Consider the following 12532-nt stretch of genomic DNA (forward strand, 5'->3'; position numbering starts at 1 on the left):
AAATAGGGAAGGGAATTTTCCTCAGGCAAGAGTGGCAAATGGATTCGTCAGTTGACAAAGGGAAGGTGACCGATGTCATTTACCTGGACCTGAGCAAGGCCTTTGACATGGTCCCCCATCACATCCTCATCTCCAAATTGGAGGGAAGTGGATTTGATGGGTGGACAACTCGATGGATAAGAAATTGGTTGAAAGGCCACAGACAGAGGGTGGTGGTCAATGGCTCTATGTCCGGGTGGAGGCCGGTAAGGAGTGGTGTCCCCCAGGATTCTGTCTTGGGACCGTTGCTCTTTAACATCTTTGTCAATGACATCGATGAAGGAATCAAGCACACCCTCGCAAGTTTGCTGATGACACCAAGCTGAGTGGTGCGGTCGATACGGAGGGAGGAAGGGATGCCATTCAGAGGGACCTCGACAGACTTGAAAGCTGGGCCTGGGTGAACTTAATGAGGTTCAACATAGCAAAGTGCAAGGTTTAGCACCTGGGCTGGAAGAACCCCAGGCATCTTTACAGACTGGGAGGAGTGATCCTTTGAGAGCAGCTCGGCAGAGAAGGACCTGAGGGTCCTGATGGACGAGAGACTCAACATGAGCCAGCAGTGCGCTCTGGCAGCTCAGAAAGCAAACGGGATCCTGGGCTCCATCAGGAGAGGGGTGGTCAGCAGGGATAGGGAATTGATTCTCCCTCTTTACTCCGCTGTTGTGAGGCCCCATCTGGAATACTGTGTCCAGGTATGGGGCCCTCAGTACAAGACATGGAGCTGTTGGAAAGGGTCCAGAGGAGAGCCATGAAGATGATCAGGGGACTGGAGCACGTCCCCTATGAAGATAGGCTGAGGGAGTTGGGCTTGTTCAGCCTGGAGAAGAGAAGGTTGCGGGGTGACCTCATTGCAGCCTTTCAGTACCTGAAGGGGACCTATATCCAGGAGGGGAGTAAACTCTTTGAAAGGGCTGATAATACCAGGACAAGGGGAAATGGATTTCAGTTGAAAGAGGGTAGATTTACGTTGGATGTTAGGGGAAGTCTTTTACTAGGAAAGTGGTGAGGTACTGGAACAGGCTGCCCAGGGAGGTTGTGGATGCCCCGTCCTTGGAGGTGTTCAAGGCCAGCTTGGATGGGGCCCTGGGCAACCTGATCTAGTAAACATGGAAGTTTGGTGGCCCTGCCAGGCAAGGGGGTTGGAACTTCAAGATCCTTGAGGTCCCTTTCAACCCAGGTCATTCTGTGATTCTGTGGTTTCTCTGAACTCCCAAGAAAAAGGAGTGTTTCGTTCTTTGCTAGTTCTGACCAATGCCTTTTCGGGATAGCCATAAGTCACTTTCTCCCTTAAATATCAATATTCATACCTTTCCTTCTCTTTCTTCCCTTCCTCCTCTCTTCCTTTCCTCCTCTTTCTTTCCTTCCTCCTCTTTCTTTCCTTCCTCCTCTTTTCCTTTCCCTTCCCTTCTGACAACAGTGCACTCAGGCAATTCCATAGCCAGGAATGTGTCACTTCAGCCAACTGCTTTTCTCTGAGGAGGGGAGTTTGTCTCCGAAGCCTGGAAAGGTGCATTATTGATTTGATGTAATGTTCCCCATCAGAGCACAACTCATGTCTGTATTTAAAGCGCCTTCCCTTTTATTTACGTTAAAAGGAAAATGGAAAGAAAAGTGAAAAGAACAGAAAAGCAAAAAGTCCAAAAACTGAAAAGAGTGGAAAGAAAGAAAAAGAAAAGAAGGAATGAAAAAGAAAAAGAAAAAGAAAAAAAAAAACAACAAGAAAAACAAGAAAAAAGAAAGGGAAGGGAAGAAAAGGAAAAGAGAAAATAAAGACAAAGAGAAAACAAAACAGAATGGAAATTTCTACATGAAAAGAAAAAAAATAGTAATAAAAAAAGACAGGGAAAAAATGAAAATTGAAAAAATAATAGACAAAAAAAGGAAAAAAGGAAAGAATATATGAAAAAAAAGAAGCTAAAAGAAAAGGAAGAAGGGAAGATTAAGGGGAAAAGATGAGAGAAATGAGATAATTAATGAGAATAGAAAAACAAAACTCATAAGAAAAAAAAATGAAATGATAAATGATTGTCAAAAAATAAAAATAAAAAGGAAAAGAAAACCGATTAGGAATAAGAAAATGGGAGAAAGAAAAGAAATGCAAAAAGTCAAAGTAAGTGAAAGAAAAAAGAGAAACTATCAGAAAAGAACAAATAGAAACAATGTGACATGCAATTCAGAAAAATACTGCAAAAGGAAAAGTAGAATAGATAGGAAAAAGTAAAGGATAAAAAGGGAACTTGAAGGCTCAATAAAAAAGATAAAGGGGGAAAAATAGAAAAGAAGATAGGAAAAGGAAATAAAATAAGACAAAATGAGAAACGGGAAGGGAAGGGAAGGGAAGGGAAGGGAAGGGAAGGGAAGGGAAGGGAAGGGAAGGGAAGGGAAGGGAAGGGAAGGGAAGGGAAGGGAAGGGAAGGGAAGGGAAGGGAAGGGAAGGGAAGGGAAGGGAAGGGAAGGGAAGGGAAGGGAAGGGATTCCGCAATCACTAGCACCTTAGGGTTTTGTAATGTTGCTGTCAATATTCCACATCATAACATCATGTGCAGTATGGATCATTAAAAAGTTCATACTCCAGTTCCGTGGAATAACAACATCCCGAATACTCAGATCTCAGAAGAAAACTACGTATCCCTGAGGACTTTGTGGTCAGAAATAAGTCACAGGAGGAGGACTTATTTAATCTCTCTCCCAGGCTGGAGCTCTCTCTCTCGGACTCTTGGAGAGTGGGAAGCATTCCAGACATGTCACCTAGAGTTCACAGTAGGCCTCTCAGATTTCGGAGACTCTCTCTATTTTGTTCGATTTATTAGCCTCAATCCTATTGTATAAAATTGTGTTACCTTGTATTCCAATATCATATTTAGTAAAATAAGTTTTCCTCCTTAGACTGCTGCCACTGTTCTCTTTTCCCATTCCCATTTTTCCCTTCCCTTTCAGGCCGAGGGCCTACAGGGCAGCTGCCCCCTGTCACGGGCACAGCTAAATCTAGGAAACCAGTGACAGATTTTGGTGGAGATGGCAGGCAAAACCTGCTGCTTTTTAGCTTTTAGAGCACACCTCTCTTTGCTCTCAGAGAGCTTCGTTAGGGGAGTGGTATCTTTTCGTAGCTGCTCACTGAGAACGTGACCTTGAAAGTCCAGGCGGACTGTCAACATTCAGGGGTAGCTGTAAACTCTGAGCATTGCTGTCTTGCTTTTGTAAAGAAAACAATGGGATTTCTTTCTCTCCCAGAGCACAGCTAGCTAGCTCTGACTTTTACAGCGCCTGCCAGCTACTGCCAGCTATGAGTCTGCTCTTTATTTTAGGAACACTGCATAGGGGATTCAAAGCCATCATGTTTGTTGGAACTTACTGGCCCCTTCTTAATTTTTTGATTTCTTGTTATGGAATATACGCATTATACAACCAAGTAAGGGTGAAAGTAGGAATCAGATAAACAGGGGCCTTTCATGAAGATTAAGTATCATAGGCTTTGGGGAATGTCAGAAGAAAAGGACCAGTGGGACATGTTGACATTGCTATAGTTACAATACAGCTGGGTCTACAGTTAAGACAATACAGCTGGGTATATATAAGGGAAAGGTAGCCAAAGAATCTGGTTTTGACTGATGGAGTAGAGGAGCTGGGTCAAAGCAACCTGAGGAAGTCTTCTGACTTCATCCCAATGACCACCGTAGCAAGACCCCCACTATGGACCGCACACGCGTCAGTAGGAGGGACAGCATGTTAAATGAGTTCCCAGAAAAACAATGAATACGTTAATGATTTCTCAGAAATTTGATGAATATATATACACTTGCTCTATAACTTTGTAACGCTCCTGCCTTTCGGAGTGCATGATAGGAGGAGTGATCCCCCATGTGCCCAGCGCTGAATAAACACATTCCTGCTTTATAACCTATCTCTGGTTATAGAATCTGATTCTGCACATCAAGGGCACTGATGGAGACACCTGCATGGTACTTCTATGCAATGTGGTATGATGTAAATTTTGGCACTTACATCCCAGATGGAATAGTTACTTTTACAGTGGCTAATTTCACGATTGCTAATTTCACAGCAGCTAACTTTACAAACACCACAATCTTCAATCTGGTTTCCAGGCTGTCTTCTCAGATTGCCACACGTTTTTCGAAAACTGGGTTAGTGTTCATACTCGTATTCATACTCACATTCATGTTATCAATATCAATGAATGTAATCCTCTCAATTCGTTTTATGCGGAAGTCCCCTCCAAAACCATAGAATGCTGACTGGCAGGGAATATGGAAAGGTTTAAGAAAAATTTTAGAAGTGTGGGGACCCGCAGCTTTGTGGGATTTCACTCTTGAACACCTGAGGGACCCTGAGAAATTAAGTGAGTATTTGAGTCAGAGACGGTGCGTCTTACAGAGATCTAAGGAGGTAAACCTTATTTGGGGTTTGGTTTATGCATACCGTGCTCTGTATAATACTATCCTGGAGAAAGAGAGTTTCCGATCTGAGGTTCAAGCCAAAAAAGAAAATCCCCAAGTCAACTCTCATCAGTGACAGGAGGCACCAGTAAAAATATCAGTTGCCCCTGTGGAAGGCAAGAAATGGAAACAGGTGTCCTTGGGTCTAGAATGAAAAGAAGGAGAAGCAGAGGAGGAGGCAGCAGAAGATCCAGGTGCCGGGTCTGGATCGGTACTGAGAAAGGCAAAAGGAAAAACTAAGAGGCACGAAGAAGAGAGTGATGAGGAGGAAATCTCTATTACCGTTCGTCAACCCCTGAAGTTGACTGAAATCCAGGTCTCAAGTAAGGAGTTTACACGGCGTCAAAATGAAGGTCTCTTGCCTGGTTGATTCACTGCCGGGAGAATGGGGCCAACAGCCTGTCTCTAGGTGGCAACGAAACTCGCCAACTAGGAAGCATTGCCAGAGACCCAGATATCGACAGAGGGATTAGCAGATGTTTGGATGGAGCTGCCACCCTCTGGGACCGACTTAACAGCCGTGAGGGAAATGTAACCCTTCAAGGATGCTTTGAAGTCTCAGATTATTAAGTGGGATACCATCGAAAAAGGTATCCAGTACCTGAGCGAAAATGGCCATGGTGGAAATGTTGTATGACCCTGATCCACAAGACCGTGATCCTGAGAGAGTGAGGTCCAAGCCTAGCATGTGGCAGAAACTCACAAGTACAGCACCAGAAAGATACGCACGGACCCTGGTAACAACATCTGGAAGGTACAAGGACCAACAGAGAAAATCCCGAGTTTTTGAACTGATTATGACACTTCAAAACTACAAAAAGCAGCTCCCCCCACTGCGCGCTACAATTTCTGACATCTCAGGAGTAGAAGACCGACTGGATGAAATGCACAAAAAACTGTTTGCATCTAGTAATCGTGACAAACACGTACAAGTATCAGAAACATTCGATGAAGATCAGAACGATCAAGCAAGTCTACTGAAGCAGCTGATCAAACTAATTAAAGATGATGAACACTACTCCCCACCTGTAAGATCAAAAGTCTCAGCTATTAGACTCACACACTTTCCAGCTCGAGCAAGGAACAACAGTAAGATTGAACGGCATGTTTCCATGTGGCGCTACCTATGTGACTGCGTAGAAGACATGAGGAAGTGCCACGACCAGCCTACTCCTGTACTACGAGCACGGATGAGAGAACTACAAAGCAGATCAACCACCAGTACAGTTGCTCCAGTCATCACAGGTAACCAATAGAGGGGCCCTGCCCTCAGTCTTGGTGGGGAGAGGGATAATAAGAGTTTATTGGACTGTGTGGATTAAATGGTCTGGCACATCAGAACCACAGATCCACCACTGCTGGATACCGGTGCAAAGTGCACTCTAATGCCCTCGAATCACAAAGGGACAGAATCAATCCATATTTCTGGAGTGACTGGGGGCTCTCAAGAATTGACTGTATTGGAGGCCGAAATAAGCCTCACTGGTAAAGACTGGCAAAAACATCCTATTGTGACTGGCCCAGTGGCTCCATGTGTACTTGGTATTGATTACCTCAGAAGGATCCGAAGGGGTATTGATGGGCCTTTGGAATAGCTGCTGTAGATATGGACAACATTAAGCAGCTGTCTGTTTTGCCTGGCCTGACAGAGGACCTGTCTGTTGTGGGGCTGCTACGAGTAAAAGATCAGCAGGTACCGATTGCTACAAAGACAGTGCACAGACGGCAGTATCGCACCAACAGGGATTCCTTGCTCCCCATTCATGATTTGACTCGCCAGCTGGAGAATCAGGGAGTGATCAGTAAAACTCACTCACCTTTTAACAGCCCCATATGGCCAGTGCATAAAGCCAGTGGAGAATGGAGGCTGACGGTAGACTACCGTGGCCTGAATGAGGTCACACCGCCACTGAATGCTGCTGTGCGGGACATGTTGGAACTCCAGTACGAGCTGGAGTCAAAAGCAGCCAAATGGTATGCCACCACTGACATTGCTAATGCCTTCTTCTCCATTCCTTTGGCTGCAGAATGTCAGCTGCTGGGGTACTAAGCTGTCTTTGCAAGGATTTATGAGTGCATACAGTAGTTCTGAGTAGATGGAGTGTTCTAGAATAGCTGAGTAAGGCCTGCAGATTAAGAGTTAGTGGGTGGGGGGTTTAGTTAGGTGTGTGTAGAGGCTCTCTCGCGTGCATCGGGCTTTGTGTAGAGGGTGTACGTGTCTGCACAGGATTTAGGATGGTATATAAGGAGTGTGACGCAGCGAAAAAATGAGAGAAGACATCATGGCATCCATGTTTGTGTCTCTCCCCCGGAAAGTCAAGGTCCTGGGATAAGTCAGGTTAATTTGCAGATACGTCAGTAGGCCACAGTTTGCCTTCACCTGGAGGGGCATTCAGTATACTTGGAACCGTTTGCCCCAGGGGTGGATACACAGCCCAACCATTTGCCATAGGTTGGTCCAAACTGTACTGGAACAGGATGGTGCTCCTGAACACCTGAAGTACATTAATGACATTGTTGTGAGGGGCGATACAGCAGAGGACGTTTTCACAAAAGGAGAGCAAATAATCCAAATTCTTTTACAAGCTATTAAGCAAAGCAAAGGGCCTGCCCAGGAAATTCAGTTCCTAGGTATAAAGTAGCAGGATGGACATAGTCACATCCCAACTGATGTGATCGAAAAACTCACTGCCATGTCTACATCAACTAGCAAGAATGAGGCACAGTCTTTCCTGGGTGTAGTAGGCTTTTGGAGGATGCACGTTCCAAACTACAGCCCTACACCTTTATCAGGTAACACAGAAGAAGATTAGTTTTGGATAGGGCCCTGAGCAGCAGAAGGGTTTTGAGCAGATTAAACAAGAGGTACCCTGTGCCGTGGCCCTGGGGCCAGTACGGATTGGACAGGATGTAAAGAACATCCTCTACACTGCTGCTGGAGAGAAAGGTCCCACTCGAAGTTTGTGGCAAAGAGCCTCAGGAGAGACCTGAGGCTGACCCCTGGGATTTTGGAGTTGAGCATACAAGGAGTCCGAAGAGTGCTACACTCCAACTGAGAAGGAGATCTTAGCTGCGTATGAGGGGATTCAGGCTGCTTCCGAAGTAGTTGGTACTGAAACACAGCTCCTTCTGGCACCTCGACTGTCAGTGCTGAACTGACAGTAAAGGCTGTCCAGCTGGCCTTAGATGTTGCTGAATGGGAGAGGTGGCCAGTGTTGTATCTTTATACTGACTCGTGGATGGTGGCAAATGACTTATGGGGGTGCTTACAGCAGCGGGAGCAAAAGAACTGGCAGCGGAGGGGAAAACCTAGTTGGGCTGCTGGACTGTGGAAAGGCACTGCTTCCCAAATAAAGAATATGGTTATAAAGGTGTACCATGTGGATGCGCATTTGCCCAAGATTCGGGCTACTGAAGAACAACAAAACAACCATCAGGTCTATTAAGCTGCCAGAACTGAGGTGGCTCAAATAGACTTGGACTGGCAGAATAAGGGTGAATTATTTCTACCTCGATGGGCCCATGAGACCTTGGGCCATCAGGGAAGAGATGTGACATATAAGTGGGCCGGAGACTGAGGGGTGGACTTAACTATGGATGCTATTGCGCATGTTATTCGTGACTGTGAATCATGCCATAATTAAACAAGACAGGAGGATGAAACCTCTCTGAGAGGAAGGACGATGGCAGAAGTTTAAATACTGGGAGGAGTGGCAGGTTGATTATATCACCTTGCCACCATCTCACAATTCTAAGTGTTATGTGCTTACCATGGTGAAGGCAACCACTGGGTGGGTTGACACATACACAGTACCCATACTACCACCTGAAACACCATACTGAGTCTAGAGAACCAAGTCCTGTGGCAACATGGCACCCCAAGAGGATCTGAGTCTGATAATGGGACACATTTCAAACATTCCCTTATAAATACAGTGGGTTTATCAAATTCCCTACCATGCACCAGCTTCTGGTAAAATTGAACAATACAATGGGTTGTAGAAAACTATGCTGAAAGCAATGGATGGTGGAACACTGAAGCACTAGGAGAAGCATTGGTCAGAAGCCACTTGGTTTGTCAATACTAGAGGATTTAATTGTTAATTGTGATGATCCCAGCCAATCCAGCCCCATGCATACTGTAGAGAGAGATAAGATCCCTGTAGTACATGTAAAGAACATGTTGGGAAAAGCTGTTTGGGTCCTTCCAGCCTCTGGAAAGTGCAAACCTGTCCATGTAGAACTGTTTTTGCCCAGGGACCTGGGTGCACTTGGTGGGTGATGAAGAAAGATGGGGATGTTCAATGTGTACCACAAGGAAATTTGATGTTGGGGGAGTGCAGTCAGTAATTCTTTGGGTATATTTGTATATAGACCTGTGTGTATAATGCATTTTAATTTTTGTTTATTTGTATATATGTATGTCTTTCAAGCATGATGTAGCAATGTAGATAAGGGGTGGAATGTCAAGGTTTGGTAATTTCTTCACTATGGGTATTCCACATCATAACATCACGTGGAGCACAGAGAAGAAGAACTACACATCCCAGAGGACCTCAGTTTCAATTAGACTGTATTATATTGTGTAATCTTGCATCCCGACATCATAGTTAGTAAGGTAAGTCTTCCTCCTTAGATCGTTGCTGCTGCTCTGTTTGTTTCCCTGAGCCAGTTCCCATCTCCCTACCCCTTTTCCCTTCCCATTATTGGGGGGCGGGGAGCCCAAAGGCCTGCTAGCCCCCTGTCATGGACATAGATTCATCTAGATAACACCGTGAAACTCTCCTGTGTGGATGCTCTGAGGCATCTTGAATTCTGAACTCCCTTTGAAGCTCTTACCACACTCAGGTCACTTTAAGGGTCTCTTTTCAATGTGCATGCTCTGATGCAGCATCAGCTTAGAACATCTTTTAAAGCTCTTCCCACACTCCGAACACTTAGAGGGTTTCTCTCCTGTGTGGATGCGCTGGTGGCGCTTTAATACAAAACTCCATCTGAAACTTTTCCCACACTCAGGACATTTAAAGGCTTTGTCTCCCGAGTGGACATTCTGGTGCTGCTTCAATTCAGAGCTCCTTGTGAAGCTTTTCCCACACTCAGGACATGTATAGGGTTTCTCACCTGTATGGATGCGCTGGTGACACTTCAAAACAGACTTCCTGATGAAGCTCTTCCCACACTCAGTGCACTTATATGGTCTCTCTCCTGTGTGGATGCGATGGTGGTCGGTGAGGTCGAAACTCCTTTTGAAGCTCTTCCCACACTCAGTGCACTTATATGGTCTCTCTCCTCTGTGGACGCGATGGTGGCAAGTGAGTCTGGAACTGCTTTTGAAGCTCTTCCCACAATCAGTGCACTTATATGGTCTCTCTCCTGTGTGGACAAGTTGGTGCCTTTTGAGTTTACAACTATCTTTGAAGTTCATCCCACACTCTGTGCACTTATATGGTCGCTCTTCTATATGGACAAGTTGGTGCCTTTTGAGTTTATAACTATCTTTGAAGTTCTTCCCACACTCAGCACACTTGTACAGTCTCTCTCTTCTGTGGATACACTGGTGGGAAGTGAGGCTCCCAGTGTCCGTGAAATTCTTTCCACAATCAGAGCACTCGGAGGCTCTCTCTCCTGTGTACATGCACTGATGGCCAGTGGGGTGGACTCTCCTTTTCATGCTCTCTGCAGAATCACAGAACTCGTAATGCCTCCTTGCTGAGTCCATGCACTGGTGGTTAGTGATGCTGGAATCTGTTTTAAAGCTTTTCTCACACTCAGTGCACGGATTCTGCTTTTTCATCTGGCACACATCCTTGCTCCTGGTTTCCTCAGGCTGCTTTGGACCTATGGTGAAGTCCACTGGCTTCCTCAATGTCATTCCCAGACGCTTTCCCAGGGGCTTCTTGATGTGCTCACCCGGACCTTGCTGCAGGCCTTCATGGGCATCCCTTCTGATTTCTTCCGCAAAGATGTGACCCCACTGTCTATCTGCTACACAACTTCTCTGCAGAACCTCCTTTGCATTTTTGATCCCACCAGCTGCCAGATGACAGAGAAAATGCAGCAATAGCACACGGTGCCCAAAATAAAACAAAGGCAGAGAAGGCTCTTACAGCCCCAACATTCCCCTTCCCTCCACCATCTCACCTGGGATGAGGTCTCCTGGCATGGCCTCAGGGCTACGCACATCTGGGATCCAGGGGTCTTCCCCACTTTCAAGCAGGGAGATCACCACGGGCTTGGGGCCTGGAAATGGAGCTTCAGGGAGAGAAACAGGGAACAAGAGAGCATTTCTCTCATTCTGGCACAGTGCCTGTTCAATAGTTCACTCTGTCTCCCTCCCCAAGGAGAAACCACCATTTGGGCCTGAATGACACCACGCCTACAGCTTCCCTTGGAGCAAAGAATGCTTTGACGTCTCTGAACATCATGAAGGGATATTTTTTCATTCAAATTAACTTTACAACAGCTTATTTATTTTCTTACAATCTACCAGTGGTCAAGGCATCAAAATGTTGACGGCAATTGCATGGAAAATCATAAATTCCAAAGCCGTAACCAGGGAGTCATCTGTGAGTTGGAGCTGGTAGCACCATGCAACACACAACACAAGGGCTGGTTTTCTCCCTCCTGGCTGATGCCTGCTTGCCAGCACTGACTCTGTGGCTTTGATCAGAGTGCCGTGCATACTAATCCCTTCTGAAACTCATGCTTCTCAGTATCTCCTTTCTTGCAGGCACTGTGGTGTTAGTCAATATGTAGCTGCATGGCCATTATTCAAGGCCCAGCTTGCAGAGGCTCATTCTGCACAGCCAAAGGTGCCCTAACGAGGAGGAAAGGCAGACAAGCTCTCACCCAGCGAGGCCATGCACTGGTATGTCTCCAACATCACGTCCCGGTAGAGCTCTCGTTGCACAGGGTCCAGCAGCGCCCACTCCTCCCTGCTGAAATACACGGCCACCTCCTCAAAGCTCACGGGCTCCTGCAAGCAAAGAGGCTCCTTGCTGGGAACAGCCAAGGCCCAGACAAACAGCTCGCACAGGACAGAACCTCACACCCCAGCCGCTTCTCTGTCCCCAGCACACACATGCTGCGTGAGGGCATCTCCCTCTTCCCCTGCATTCACATCCCTGGCCATTTGGCCTCTCCTGCCTGCTTCCCCAACGCCTACCTCAGCTAGATTTGTTGCAGCCATTTGCTGCTCTCCTGCAGGCTGGGATGATCACGGCTGGAAGGCAGAAGTTGAACTGGAGCCTGCAGGGAGAAATGGCAGGGGAGCTGTGAGAGAATGCAGCAGTCCCAGTCCCAGCTCAGCCCTTCTGCAGGGCGCTGCCTGGCCTTGCAGAGGAAGACAATGAGCTGCAGCACAGGAAACAGTCTGGCTCAAAGAGATGAACCGTCACAAAGCTGTCTCAAACTGGGAGGCTGAAACAACTGGTAGCTGACACTTAGTTCAACAGCCGAGACTGAGCTGGGGACTAAAGAGAAAGCAAGGCAAGGAGGCAGTCATCTTACCCCAAATCAGGGAGCAGCCCAAGTGCCCCTCCAGCTCTGCTGCACAGCAGCAGGCTACACTGCAGGACCACCCTCAAGCAGGGCTGTCTCTGCAGCTCACACCTGCACAGAGATCCCTTGCAGCTTGACATCAAGACTCCTTCTCAAAACAGACTTTCTGTAAGACACCTGTGGTTACTTTGGAGCTTTCTTGTGTTCTCTAAGGTTCAGCCTTAGAGGGACTGTGCAGGTATGATTCCTTCCACACAAACCCTTGAGCACGCTTGGGACTAGGAGAGGATCCAGCCACATCCTAGTGAACAGCGATGCAAGAAACAGAGGCTCTGGTGGAATTTAGAACAAAGGGGGGCTAGAGGGAAATAGTTATATGTAGTTTGTAGGTGGGAAAAGGAATGATCTAGTTAGAATAACAAGGAATGGAGACAATGGCTCTGGGAGAGCAGGAAGGATGCAGATAAGAAGTGAGATCTCCCTGAGACACCTGGGGAGGAGAGGATTAGAAGTTTAAATATCAGAAGAGGAGTTGC

The 12532-nt window shown here is 46.6% G+C and overlaps 2 pseudogenes across 2 annotated transcripts in view; one reads left to right on the forward strand and one right to left on the reverse strand.

Moving 5' to 3' along the window:
* LOC146756602 (uncharacterized) overlaps positions 1-10659 on the reverse strand; it is a 29508-nt pseudogene extending 18849 nt beyond the window's left edge. Inside the window, exons 1-3 of the transcript XR_014937356.1 lie at positions 10638-10659; positions 9278-10529; positions 8007-8070 (exon numbers count right to left, since the gene is read on the reverse strand). The product of XR_014937356.1 is annotated as an uncharacterized LOC146756602 (transcript). The remainder of the gene's footprint in view (positions 1-8006; positions 8071-9277; positions 10530-10637) is intronic.
* Positions 1-12532, forward strand: part of LOC146756597 (uncharacterized) — a 210935-nt pseudogene that overhangs the window by 82364 nt on the left and 116039 nt on the right. The gene's annotated exons all lie outside the window — the stretch shown is intronic.

This window comes from Coturnix japonica, chromosome 26, assembly GCF_054131305.1.
Source record: "Coturnix japonica strain WE chromosome 26, WE-NBRP24, whole genome shotgun sequence".
Lineage (NCBI taxonomy): Eukaryota > Metazoa > Chordata > Aves > Galliformes > Phasianidae > Coturnix > Coturnix japonica.